At 39.5% G+C, this 12,477-nt stretch overlaps 1 protein-coding gene across 5 annotated transcripts in view; it reads right to left on the reverse strand.

Moving 5' to 3' along the window:
* The window catches only part of SGIP1 (SH3GL interacting endocytic adaptor 1), a 237,433-nt gene that overhangs the window by 204,273 nt on the left and 20,683 nt on the right, over positions 1-12,477 (reverse strand). The gene's annotated exons all lie outside the window — the stretch shown is intronic.

Raw genomic sequence — 12,477 nt, forward strand, 5'->3', positions numbered from 1 at the left:
AGGATGAAACAGAAATTCAATATCTGCCCAAAACCTAAAACATGACAAACCTGTCAGCTTGCTGCCCCAAAGTGTGGTCCCTGGACTAGCAGCGTCAGCCTAACCTATGAGCTTATTAGAAATGCAGAATGTCCACTCATCTGTGTTGGACATTCAGGTTGTTTGCATGCCCATGCTACTGTAAACAGTACTGCAATGAACATTGGGACACATGTGCCATTTTGAATTATGATTTCCTCCAGGAATATGCCCAGGAGTGTGATTGCTAGGTCATACGGTAGTTCTATTTTCAGTTTTTTAAAGAACCTCCATACTGCTCTCTACAGTGGCTGTATCAATTTACATTCCCACCAACAGGGCAAAAGGGTTCCCTTTTCTCCACACCCTCTCCAGCATTTATTGCTTGTAGATTTTGGGGGGATGGCCATTCTGACTGGTGTGAGGTGATACCTCATTGTAGTTTTGATTGGAATTTCTCTAATAATTAGTGATGTTGAGAAGAGAACCTGCCGTATAATACGAGGAGCTCAGCTTGGTGTTCTGTGATGACCTAGAGGGGTGAGATGTGGGCGGGAGGTCCAAGAGGGAGGGGATAAATGCACATATAGCTGATTCACTTCATTGTAGAGCAGAAACAAACATAACATTGTAAAACAATTATAATCCAATTAAAAAATAGTGAAATGAAATATAAAAAAAAAATATGTAGAATGTCAAACCCCACTGCTTTCCCACTACCTGACCTGCTCCATCACATCACACATTTGAACAAGATTGGTTGGTGTTTCCAGCGCATGGTAAATTTGAAGCATTATCCTAGAATCTTTGAATCCTGGAATAAAAGGGGAAGAAAAGGGCCCAGCAATATGGTTCCTCGGGGGATCTCTTGGGAAACTTTTAAGACTCAGTCTTCTCCCCCTTTTCCTCGTCTTTAGTGGGAGGGAAGGGCCTGGAAATTGTGTACTTTGTTATCCTTCTCCAAGTCCCTTTCTCTAATGATTTTTCTCTTTTACTCTTTGAAATCAAATTACAATGCCTGCATGGCAGGATTCTAGTGCCATTCCTCTGCAGCCAGGTAGCAAGGAATGCCTTTCCCGGGTATGATGGCTGCTAGAGAAGGCTCTCATTCAACAAAGGGCACCACACTTCACAAACTCAGCCATTACTTGTGCATTCAGCTCGGGGCAAGAAAAGCCAAATTGGAAAGACTGGTTATTCTACAGCTGCTAATCTAGCCCACTAGTAACTGTAATGACCTGGTACACTGCAATGACCTGCAATCTGGTCATTGCACATGATCTGGTACCTCATTTGTGGGGCCTGGTACAACATGAAAATTAAGAATTCTAAGCAAGTAAGAGCAAGGCACTGAGCCAAGTGCAGAGCCCTTCTAAGCCTTATGCAACAGGATAGGTTACACAGACACAAAGCCAGGCCTACACTCAGGAAAAAATGGGCAGAAGAGAATATGAATCCAGTTGTCTGGATTTACTTTCAGAAAAGCTTTTGCAAAAAAGAGAAACTGTCATTGGAAGAGGTCTAAGATTGGCTTATGGTGAATAAGACTCCATGATAAAAGCATTCATTCCAAATATCATCTATTTATTTCTTCATTCAAACTCACCAAAAACAAGGCACGTTGCTAGTTTCTTGGATACAAATTTTAAAAAAGACATTCTCCACCTTCATGGTGCTCACACTCCAGTTGGCAAACTAACATGAAAATAGACCTATAATCTGAGGCCATGGAAGAATCCCAAAATGTTAAGTACTTGAAACTGAATCACCAACCCATAAAATCTAAGTGTGTTCTGTAAATTAGTAACGAAATTAGTGAAGTTACCCTTCTAAAAAAAGTTACTTTTCCTTGTTGCAAACTTCTCAAAGGAAGCCAATAAGTAGGCTGATTTAGTGGTCTACAAGTTGACTTTCTGAGGAACAAGGTACATCATTTTGCCTATGTAGAAATTTTGTCCAGTGTGCACCTACTTATTCTTCACCTTCATGAGATATGGCCCCCACTATTCCTTTCTTCATTATATCCTCTCAAAACATTTATCCCAATCTCATTGCCAGAGATGGGCAGACCAAATAAACTGATCCATTTTCCTGATGTTTTTGGAGACTGCTTGGCAAGGAGAGAATGGAAGAAATTCCATTTAATGTCAGGCTTTATGTTAAAAAGAGAAAAAAGAGGCAGTTTGTTTTCAGTTCAGTTCAGTCGCTCACTTTGCGCTCACTTTGTGCTCACTTTTGTCCGACTCTTTGCGACCCCATGAATCGCAGCACGCCAGGCCTCCCTGTCCATCACCAACTCCCGGAGTTCACCCAAACTCATGTCCATCGAGTCGGTGATGCCATCCAGCCATCTCATCCTCTGTCATCCCCTTCTCCTCCTGCCCCCAATCCCTCCCAGCATCAGAGTCTTTTCCAGTGAGTCAACTCTTCTCATGAGGTGGCCAAAGTATTGGAGTTTCAGCTTTGGCATCATTTCTTCCAAAGAAATCCCAGGGCTGATCACCTTCAGAATGGACTGGTTGGATCTCCTTGCAGTCTAAGGGACTCTCAAGACTCTTCTCCAACACCACAGTTCAAAAGCATCAATTCTTCAGCGCTCAGCTTTCTTCACAGTCCAACTTTCACATCCATACATGACCACTGGAAAAACCATAGCCTTGACTAGACAGACCTTTGTTGGCAAAGTAATGTCTCTGCTTTTGAATATGCTATCTAGGTTGGTCATAACTTTCCTTCCAAGGAGTAAGCATCTTTTAATTTCATGGCTGTAGTCACCATCTGCAGTGATTTTGGAGCCCCCCCAAATAAAGTCTGTCACTGTTTCCACTGTTTCCTCATCTATTTGCCATGAAGTGATGGGACCAGATGCCATGATCTTCGTTTTCTGAATGTTGAGCTTTAAGCCAACTTTTTCACTCTCTTCTTTCACTTTCATCAAGAGGCTTTTAGTTCCTCTTCACTTTCTGCCATAAGGGTAGTGTCATCTGCATATCTGAGGTTATTGATATTTTTCCTGGCAATCTTGATTCCAGCTTGTGCTTCTTCCAGCCCAGCGTTTCTCATGATGTACTCTGCATATACGTTAAAGAAGCAGGGTGACAATATACAGCCTTGACGTACTCCTTTTCCTATTTGGAACCAGTCTGTTGTTCCATGTCCAGTTCTAACTGTTGCTTCCTGACCTGCATATAGGTTTCTCAAGAGGCAGGTCAGGTGGTCTGGTATTCCCATCTCTTTCAGAATTTTCACAGTTTATTGTGATCCACACAGTCAAAGGCTTTGGCATAGTCAATAAAGCAGAAACATGTTTTTCTGAAACTCTCTTGCTTTTTCAATGATCCAGCGGATGTTGGCAATTTGATCTCTGGTTCCTCTGCCTTTTCTAAAGCCAGCTTGAACATCTGGAAGTTCACAGTTCACATATTGCTGAAGCCTGGCTTGGAGAATTTTGAGTATTACTTTACTAGCATGTGAGATGAGTGCAATTGTGTGGTAGTTTGAGCATTCTTTGGCATTGCCTTTCTTTGGGATTGGAATGAAAACTGATCTTTTCCAGTCCTGTGGCCACTGCTGAGTTCTCCAAATTTGCTGGCATATTGAGTGCAGCACTTTCACAGCATCATCTTTTAGGATTTGAAATAGCTCAACTGGAATTCCATCACCTCCACTAGCTTTGTTCATAGTAATGCTTTCTAAGGCCCACTTGACTTCACATTCCAGGATGTCTGGCTCTAGGTGAGTGATCATACCATTGTGATTATCTTGGTCGTGAAGATCTTTTTGTACAGTTCTTCTGTGTATTCTTGCCACCTCTTCTTAGTATCTTCTGCTTCTGTTAGGTCCATACCATTTCTGTCCTTTATCGAGCCCATCTTTGCATGAAATGTTCCCTTGGTATCTCTAATTTTCTTGACGAGATCTCTAGTCTTTCCCATTCTGTTGTTTTCCTCTATTTCTTTGCATTGATAGCTGAGGAAGGCTTTCTTATCTCTCCTTGCTATTCGTTGTAACTCTGCATTCACATGCTTATATCTTTCCTTTTCTCCTTTGCTTTTGTTTTAGACCTTCCAAATCCCAATGCTGGGCAATTTTCTCATCTTCAAACACCAAAGCCAGTTAACCTTTTGTGGAGGATTCTGATGCAAGCTGCGTCTGGCCAGGGCAGTTGATGAATGAGCAATGTTGGCTATGAGTGTGAAGTGGGAAAGCTCTAAAAGCCTTATGCGACAACCATTTTTACAAAAGCCTGAAGTTATTTCACTTCAGGTGTAGTGTTCAGATGTAGAGTTTATCCTTAACATTTGGATGAGAATCCCCAAATTATAATTACTACTCCAGAGACTAACAGAGCATGTGAGATGTGGATGTTGGATTCACAGCTAGGTATACAGTAAGTCCCCTACATGCAAACCTTCAAGTTCTGAACTTTCCAAGATCTGAACATGCCCCAGTATGCCAGCTGTTGTACTGTACTACTGTACTTTTCAAGGTACTATACTGTAAGATTAAAATGTTTTATTTTTTGCATTTGTTTTTTATGTATTATTTGTATGAAAAGTATTATAAATCTATTACAGTACAGTCCTATGTAGCCAATTGTTAGTTGGGTACCTAGGCTAACTTTGCTAGACTTATGAACAATTGCACTTATGAATGCAGTCTTGGAATGAAACTTGTTCATATGTAGGGAACTTACTGTATACTATAATTGACCCTCACTTAAACTTCTGAATTCATACCTGGGTGTTTCATAGTCAGACCATAGGACCTTCAAATCACTCCTTACTGTGAATCTAAAATGCATGGTATGAATACTGGAAATCTGAATGCTAAACTTGTAAATATCAAAATACTACTACTATTGTTTGTCAAGCATGGACTCCAAAAACGTGATTTAACCAGGTTGACATTCTTTAAATAACTGAAATTCACATAATTAAGCTTCTCTGAGGGAAAAACTTTCAAGTAGAGCATAAATATTAAGCTTGAAAATCCAATAGGGGGAAAGTTTGAGACATCTTATTTCAGATCATTTTATCCATGATGGATGCATTCACCATTTAGAAAACAATTTCCGATCTGCATACTCATTTGAATAGGGTCCAGTTGGCATCAGAAGTAGGGCATCTTGGATAAACTATCCTGTGACTTGTGGTGGGGGAGGGAAAGCTCTGGAGCCTTGATTTTAAAGGGTACCAGTGACACATATCCAATACCATGCTTTACAAGGAAGCTGGGCACACAGCCTGCCTTCCTCCATCTCCATTGCAAGCCTGGAAACAAGCCTGTCTGTGCTTTTGTGAATGTGAACCTACATCAGGTTGAGCCAACTCAACCAGTGGGAAATACAAATGCCCTCTTCATTTTTATTCAGAGGATCAGAAGCTTGCATTGCAGAGCTTCCTAGAACAGCATGCCAGAGAAACTCTAGGAAGTAGAGCTTCCTTAAAGAAGGCACATCCTGCCGTTAGCCATGGCACATTTTCAGAGGGCCAGAGAAAATCCTTAAAAGGAAAAAGAGGAGCTTGAGCTAGGGCAAGGTTGCTATCATTTAATGCCCAAACACAAGGATACATCTATTTATAAATAGCTAGGAGAACATCTCACTGGGGATGATGAATAAACAAGAGCTGAACTTAAAGGGCCTTCCATACCTAATAAGATCATATTGTGCTTCATTGATTGTAGAATCTGCCTTAGGAGATTGTATGTTTTTATTCTTGGAGTTAGTCTGATGATATATTCAATATTTTCCTATGTTTTGCAATGGTGTGAGGATTAGCAGAGTAAAATGCTGACAACTGCACACTCTGTCACCCCTGGGTTTGAATCCAGGTTGAACCATGTTCTAGCTTTCTTATCTTAGGCAAATTAACTTAACCTCTCTGAGGACTTCAATTTTCACCATCGATAAGTTGAGAGTAATAAAGCACTGACTTAGCGACTAAACAACCACAATACAGCACCTGATTCACAACATTAACGTAATGATTCAGTGAGCAAAACATTGCTCAGAATAGGGCCTGACACACAGGAAGAGATTCTGTCTTTTCCCACCTGGAAGAAAGGTGACTAGGGACAAATTTTGCCAATCTAAAACCCTTCTTTGATTTCATTTTTCCTTAAGTATTTGGAAACAAAGCAACTCTCTGACCCTAAGATCACAAACCTATAAATTAGTACCATTGGGGTTTAAAGAATCCTGACAAGAATGTAAGATATAGTAGTCAAGGATCCTTTGTGGAAGGGAGTCATATATTGATACTAATTCAATTAACACTTACCAAGTTCTCCTTATGTGCCTGGCCTATGCTTGTGCTCAGGATACATTCTTCCTGATGAACAAGAGGTACAGGGCTTGCTTTCTATACTTCGGCTGGACTTTGAAGGACTTGGAAGAATTCAAAGAAGGAAGTTACAAAAAATAGTCTTAACAAAGGTTTTGAGATAAGATAAAGATGGTGGACATGGAGGAACAGAAAGCTTATTTGGAGCGGTTTCTGCTTATAGAAGCCCAGAGAACTTGATACCATAGTGATAACAAAAAGAACAATTGAGGTTTCAAACAAGGGCAAGAAGTAAGCAAGTATGTATGTGGCACACAAGAAGAACGGGGAGGAAAACTGGATAGAGCCTGGGAATATGGACAGCTTACAATCTATTTCAGGATTCCAGAGGTGAAATAAGGTCCAGTTTATACTAGTGGGTGACAGAAATAGTAAGGAAGACTACAGAGAGGCATTTTAAGGAAAGAATTGATGGTACTTGGTAATTGAACCTTGAGATAAGGGAGAGAGAAGAATTAAAGGCAATTCCATGTCTGACTCCTAACCAGTTGAGATGAATAAAGCATTAACATGGCTCAAAGTACAGAATCTCTTTAGATTACTTAGTTTCAAAATAGTCAGTTTTATAGATTGATTTTATCAATGAAGAGTTTCTGAATCAAAGCAGCACATGAAAAATTAGTAGCAGAGATGGAATGAAATTTCCAATCCAGCGCCTCTTTCTACTATTACACCAAAAGAAAGGTCACATAAAGCAGACTCCAATTCAAACTCTCTCACAAGTTGTGAGGCCTCATTCTGCCTGAGCCTTGGAGCAATTACCTAACTCACAAGATTGTGAAAAACAAAGCAAATGATGTATAACTAAATAGAGCTCAACAGCTGTTGGGCTTTCACTCTACTATACTTTACTTCAACCTTGATTAGACTCTGCAGAGCATCTTTTCTTCTGAAATTGTATGAACTCATGGACCAAGGCAACACATATTCAGGAACTACCAGAAGAGAATTCCTGAAGCCCTCTTGCATTCCTTAAAGGATTTACTTGATGGTAATAGACCAAAGGGTGTTTGGTTGGTATGGGAAACACGGTAAAGGACTCTCTCATCTGATTAAGAGACCAAATCACAAGACAGGTGCAGCATAAACCAGCCAGCAATGAGCAAACAAAGCCAGTCCATACACATCCAGATGGACACTCAAGAGGGGGACCACCAGCAATAGTATGTCAAAACCCAGATGCCAACCTAGACTGCCAGAATGTCAGAGCTGGAGGAAACGCCCAGTCATTTATGGATGAGGAAACCGAAGACAGGGAGGGTAGTGTGTCAAGGAGGGTGTGCAGCAAAGTGAAAGGAGAAAGACAGTGAGGTGGTTAAGAGTACAGACACTGGAATCACATCATGTAGATCTGAACCAAATTATTTAACTTCTCTTGGCCTCACTTGATGATCTTATTTTTAAAATGGAAAAAATAATACCATCTGTTAGAGGAGGCTTCACACAAAATGCTTAATGAAAAGTGCTAGGCAGAGCTGGTTCTGAGCATCTTTTGAATTTTGACACTTACCCCTCCTGACCTGCACACGAAGTTATCATATGTGCTCTAACGCATGACTGTTGTGAGCAAGTGAACAGAAAGCCATTGTTCCCTCAGTTTTCTTCCCAACCTCCTAAGACCACAAGACCCAGACCATGGAGCTATTGCCAACACCCCCCATCCCTGCACTGGAAATATGGAAGGCATATGGTAAGACAGGAATAGCAAGAGTTAAGAGAAAAACAAAACTTGGCTGCTGTATTAGTCCCTGTGGCAGTCAGCCAAGGCTCTTTGTGGCCAAGGAGAACTTGAAGGAATGGGAAGCACCTTAAAGGGATAACTTGTTTCCTCTCTGGGGGGAAGGGTTTTCCTTACAATGGCTAAAGTCATTTATCTCTCAACCAAAGGATGAGATTTCTTGATATAAATTACTCACCATTGTAAAAATGTATAAAAAATTTTATTAGGCAAGTGATTGCTATGTGCCAGGTACTAAACTAAGCACTTTCTATATATATATTAGCTCATTTATTCCTCATAATAACTCTATGAGATAGGTATCAGTATTGCAATGTTGATTTTGAAGTCTGAGAAAACAGAAAACAGAGGCATAGAGAATTAATTAGCTGAGATTTCAGAACTTGTAAGTAAAGGGGGCAGGATTTGAAGCCCAGAAGCCAACCCTGAAAGGCTTCTGTCTTATCGAACTTGACTGCAGGAGGGGAGCAGGAAGGGCAGAGACCACAGAACAGGAACATGGGAAGCAGCAAAAGATGCCAACCAGGTAAGAGAGCACAGGAAGGAAGGAGGAGGGAAGAGGGAGCAGTGGAATAGTGTGAAACAGCACCCAGAGCAGCAAAGATGGGCCACGTGGAGCAGCCAGGCAGAGCGCAGCTCTGGAAATTATGTTGCTAAGCTTGATGGAGTCAATGAAGACTCATTAAAACATGTAGCCAGCAAAACAGGCACATTCAAGATCTCAGGTAGGGTGATGAGTGGTGATAAAGAGGGCCCAGGTGAAGTCTTTGACTGCTTTTGACAATGGACAAAAGCTTCACCGACCCAACTTCCTCCGATAAGCCCACAATGGCACTCATTAAACAGAGATGATAGGATCTGGGCTCAGCCGTCCCAGTCTGCTCTGCCATTTCCTAGTAATGCGTGTGACTTTTGACCTCATTTCCCTTGTTTATCAAGTGTGATTAAGAATAACCCTCACTGAGTGGAAACTGGTGCGGCCACTATGTAAAAGAGTATGGAGGTTCCTTAAAAAACTAAAAAATAAAGCTGCCATATGATCCAGCAATCTCACTCCTGGGCGTATATCTGAAAAAGATGAAAACTCTAATTCTAAAAGATACATATACCCCAATGTTCATAGCAGCACTATCTAAAACGGCCAAGACATGAAACAACCCTCGTGCCCATCAACAGAGCATTGGCTTAAGGAGATGTGGGTGTGTGTGTGTGTGTGTGTATAATATACATAATATGCATATTATATAATATGCATATTATATATAATGCATATATTATAAAAATATATATATATTTATAATATATAGTGGATATATAAATATATAATGTATTTTGTAGCAACGTGGATGGACCAAAAGGTTATACTAAGTGAAGTCAGACAGAGAAAGACAAACTGTTATATAATATCACTTATATGTGGAATCATAAAAAAAACAATACAAATGACTACTTGTAGATGACATGATACTATTACTGTTTGCAGATGACATGTTACTATACAAAGAAAACCCAAAAGAAACTATCAGAAAATTACCAGAACTAATCAGTGAATTCAGCAAAGTCTCAGCATACAAGGTTAATACACAGAAATCACTTGCATTCCTATATACTAACAATGAAAAAACAGAAAGAGAAATTAAGGAATCAGTCCCATTCAGCATTGCAATAAAAATAAAATATATAGGGGAAAAACCCTACCTGAGGAGACAAAAAAACTATATATGGAAAATTATAAGACACTGATGAAAGAAATCAAAGATGACATAAACAGATGGAGAAATATTCCATGTTCCTGGGGAGGAAGAATCAATATTGGTATCAATTTTGGTAGTACAGAATGCAATCTACAGATTCAACACAATCCCTATCAAATTACCAATGGCATTTTTCACAGAACTAGAACAAAAAATTTCACAATTCATATAGAAACATAAAAGACGTCAAATAGCCAAAGCAGTCTTGAGAAAGAGAAATGGAGCTGGAGGAATCAACCTTCAGTCATCAAGACAGTATGGTACTGGCACAAAAACAGAAATATAGACCAACAGAACAAATTAGAGAGCCCAGAGATAAACCCACACACCTATGGGTATGCTGTTTTTGACAAAGGAGGCCAAAATATACAATGGGGCAAAGACAGCCTCTTCAATAAGTTGTGCTGGGAAACTGAACAGCTACATACAAAAGGATGAAATTAGAACACTTTCTAGTGCCATATACAAAGATAAGCTCAAAATGGATTAAAGACCTAAATGTAAGACCAGAAACTATAAAACTGTTAGAGGAAAACGTAGGCAAAACACTAGACATAAATCAAAGCAAGATCTTCTGTGACCCACCTCCTAGAGTAATGGAAATAAAAGTAAAAAATAAAAAGGCTTTTAATTACACTTCAAAGCTTTTTCAAAGCAAAGGAAACTACAAACAAAGTGAAAAGACGACCCTCAGAACTGGAGAAAATAATAGCATAGGAAACAACTGACAAGGAATTAATTTCCAAAATATACAAGCAGCTCATACAACTCAATACCAGAAAAACAAACAACTCAATCAAAAAGTGGGAAAAAGACCAAACATACATTTCTCCAAAGAAGACATATAGATGGCTAACAAACACATGAAAAGATGCTCAACATTGCTCATTATTAGAGAAATGCAAATCAAAACTATGAGATACTACCTAATACCAGTCAAAATAGCCATCATCAAAAAGTCTACAAACAATAAATGCTGGAGAGGGTGTGATGAAAAAGGAACCCTCTTTCATTGCTGGTGGGAATGTAAATTGATACAGCCACTATGGAAGACAGTACAGAGATTCCTTAAAAAACTAGGAATAAAACCACCATGTCACCCAGCAATTCCCCTCCTAGCATATACCCTGGGGAAACCAAAATTGAAAAGGACACATGTACCCCAGTGTTCATTGCAGCACTGTTTCCAACAGCTAGAACATGTAAGCAACCTAGATGTCAATCAGCAGATGAATGGATAAAGAAGCTGTGGTACATATATATGGTGGAATATTACTCAACCATAAAAAGGAACACATTTGAGTCAGTTCTAATGAGATGGATGAACCTAGAGCCTATTATATAGAGTGAAGTAAGTCAGAAATATAAATATAAAAACTGATGCACATATATGGAATTTAGAAAGATGGTACTGACAAATTTATTTGCAGGACAGCAATGAAGAAACATAGAGAACAGACCTATGGACACGGAGGAGGGGGTAGGGGAGGAGGGAGAGGGTAAGATGTATCACGAGAGGTAACATGGAAACTTACAATACCATACATAAAATAGATAGCCAATGGGAATTTGCTGTATTACTCAGGGAATTCAAACAGGGGTTCTATAATAATCTAGAAGGGTGAGATGGGGAGGGAGATAGGAGGGAAGTTCAGGAAGAAGTACCTATGGATGATTCTTGTTGATATTTCATGGGAAACAACAAAATTCTATAAAGCAATTACCTTCAATTTAAAAATAAATAAAGTTGCAAAAAACAATACAAATTGATTTATTTACAAAACAGAAACAGAATCACAACAAAAACAAGCTTATGGTTACCAAAGGAGAAGTGGGGGAAGAGGGGTAAATTAGATTTATTACACAGATACACACTACTGTGTATAAAAGAGATAAGCAACAGGTATTTACTGTATAGCACAGGGACCTATATTCAATAACCTCTAACTGAATTATCTGGAAAATACATATACATATATAACTGAATCATTTTGCTGTACACCTGAAAGGAAAGGAGTATGTCAAGGCTGTATATTGTCACCCTGTTTATTTAACTTATATGCAGAGTATGTCATGCAAAATGCCGGACTGGATGAAGTACAAGCTGGAATCAAGATTGCTGAGAGAAATATCAATAACCTCAGATATGCAGATGACACCACCCTTATGGCAGAAAGTGAAGAAGAACTAAAGAACCTCTTGATGAAAGTGAAAGAGGAGAGTGAAAAAGTTGGCTTAAAACTCAACATTCAAAAAACTAGGATCATGGCATCTGGTCCCATCACTTCATGGTAAATAGTTGGGGAAACAATAGAAACAGTGTCAGACTTTATTTTTTGGGGCTCCAAAATCACTGCAGATGGTGCCTGCAGCCATGAAATTAAAAGATGCTTACTCCTTGGAAGAAAAGCTATGATAAACCTAGACATCATATTAAAAAGCAGAGACACTACTTTGCCAACAAAGGTCTGTCTAGTCAAAGCAATGGTTTTTCCAGTAGTCATGTATGGATAAAGAAAGCTGAGTGCCAAAGAACTGATGCTTTTGAACTGTGGTGTTGGAGAAGACTCTTGAGAGTCCCTTGGACTGCAAGGAGATCAAACTAGTCAACCCAAAAGGA

Source organism: Bos mutus, chromosome 3 (genome assembly GCF_027580195.1).
Source record: "Bos mutus isolate GX-2022 chromosome 3, NWIPB_WYAK_1.1, whole genome shotgun sequence".
NCBI classification, from domain to species: Eukaryota; Metazoa; Chordata; class Mammalia; order Artiodactyla; family Bovidae; genus Bos; species Bos mutus.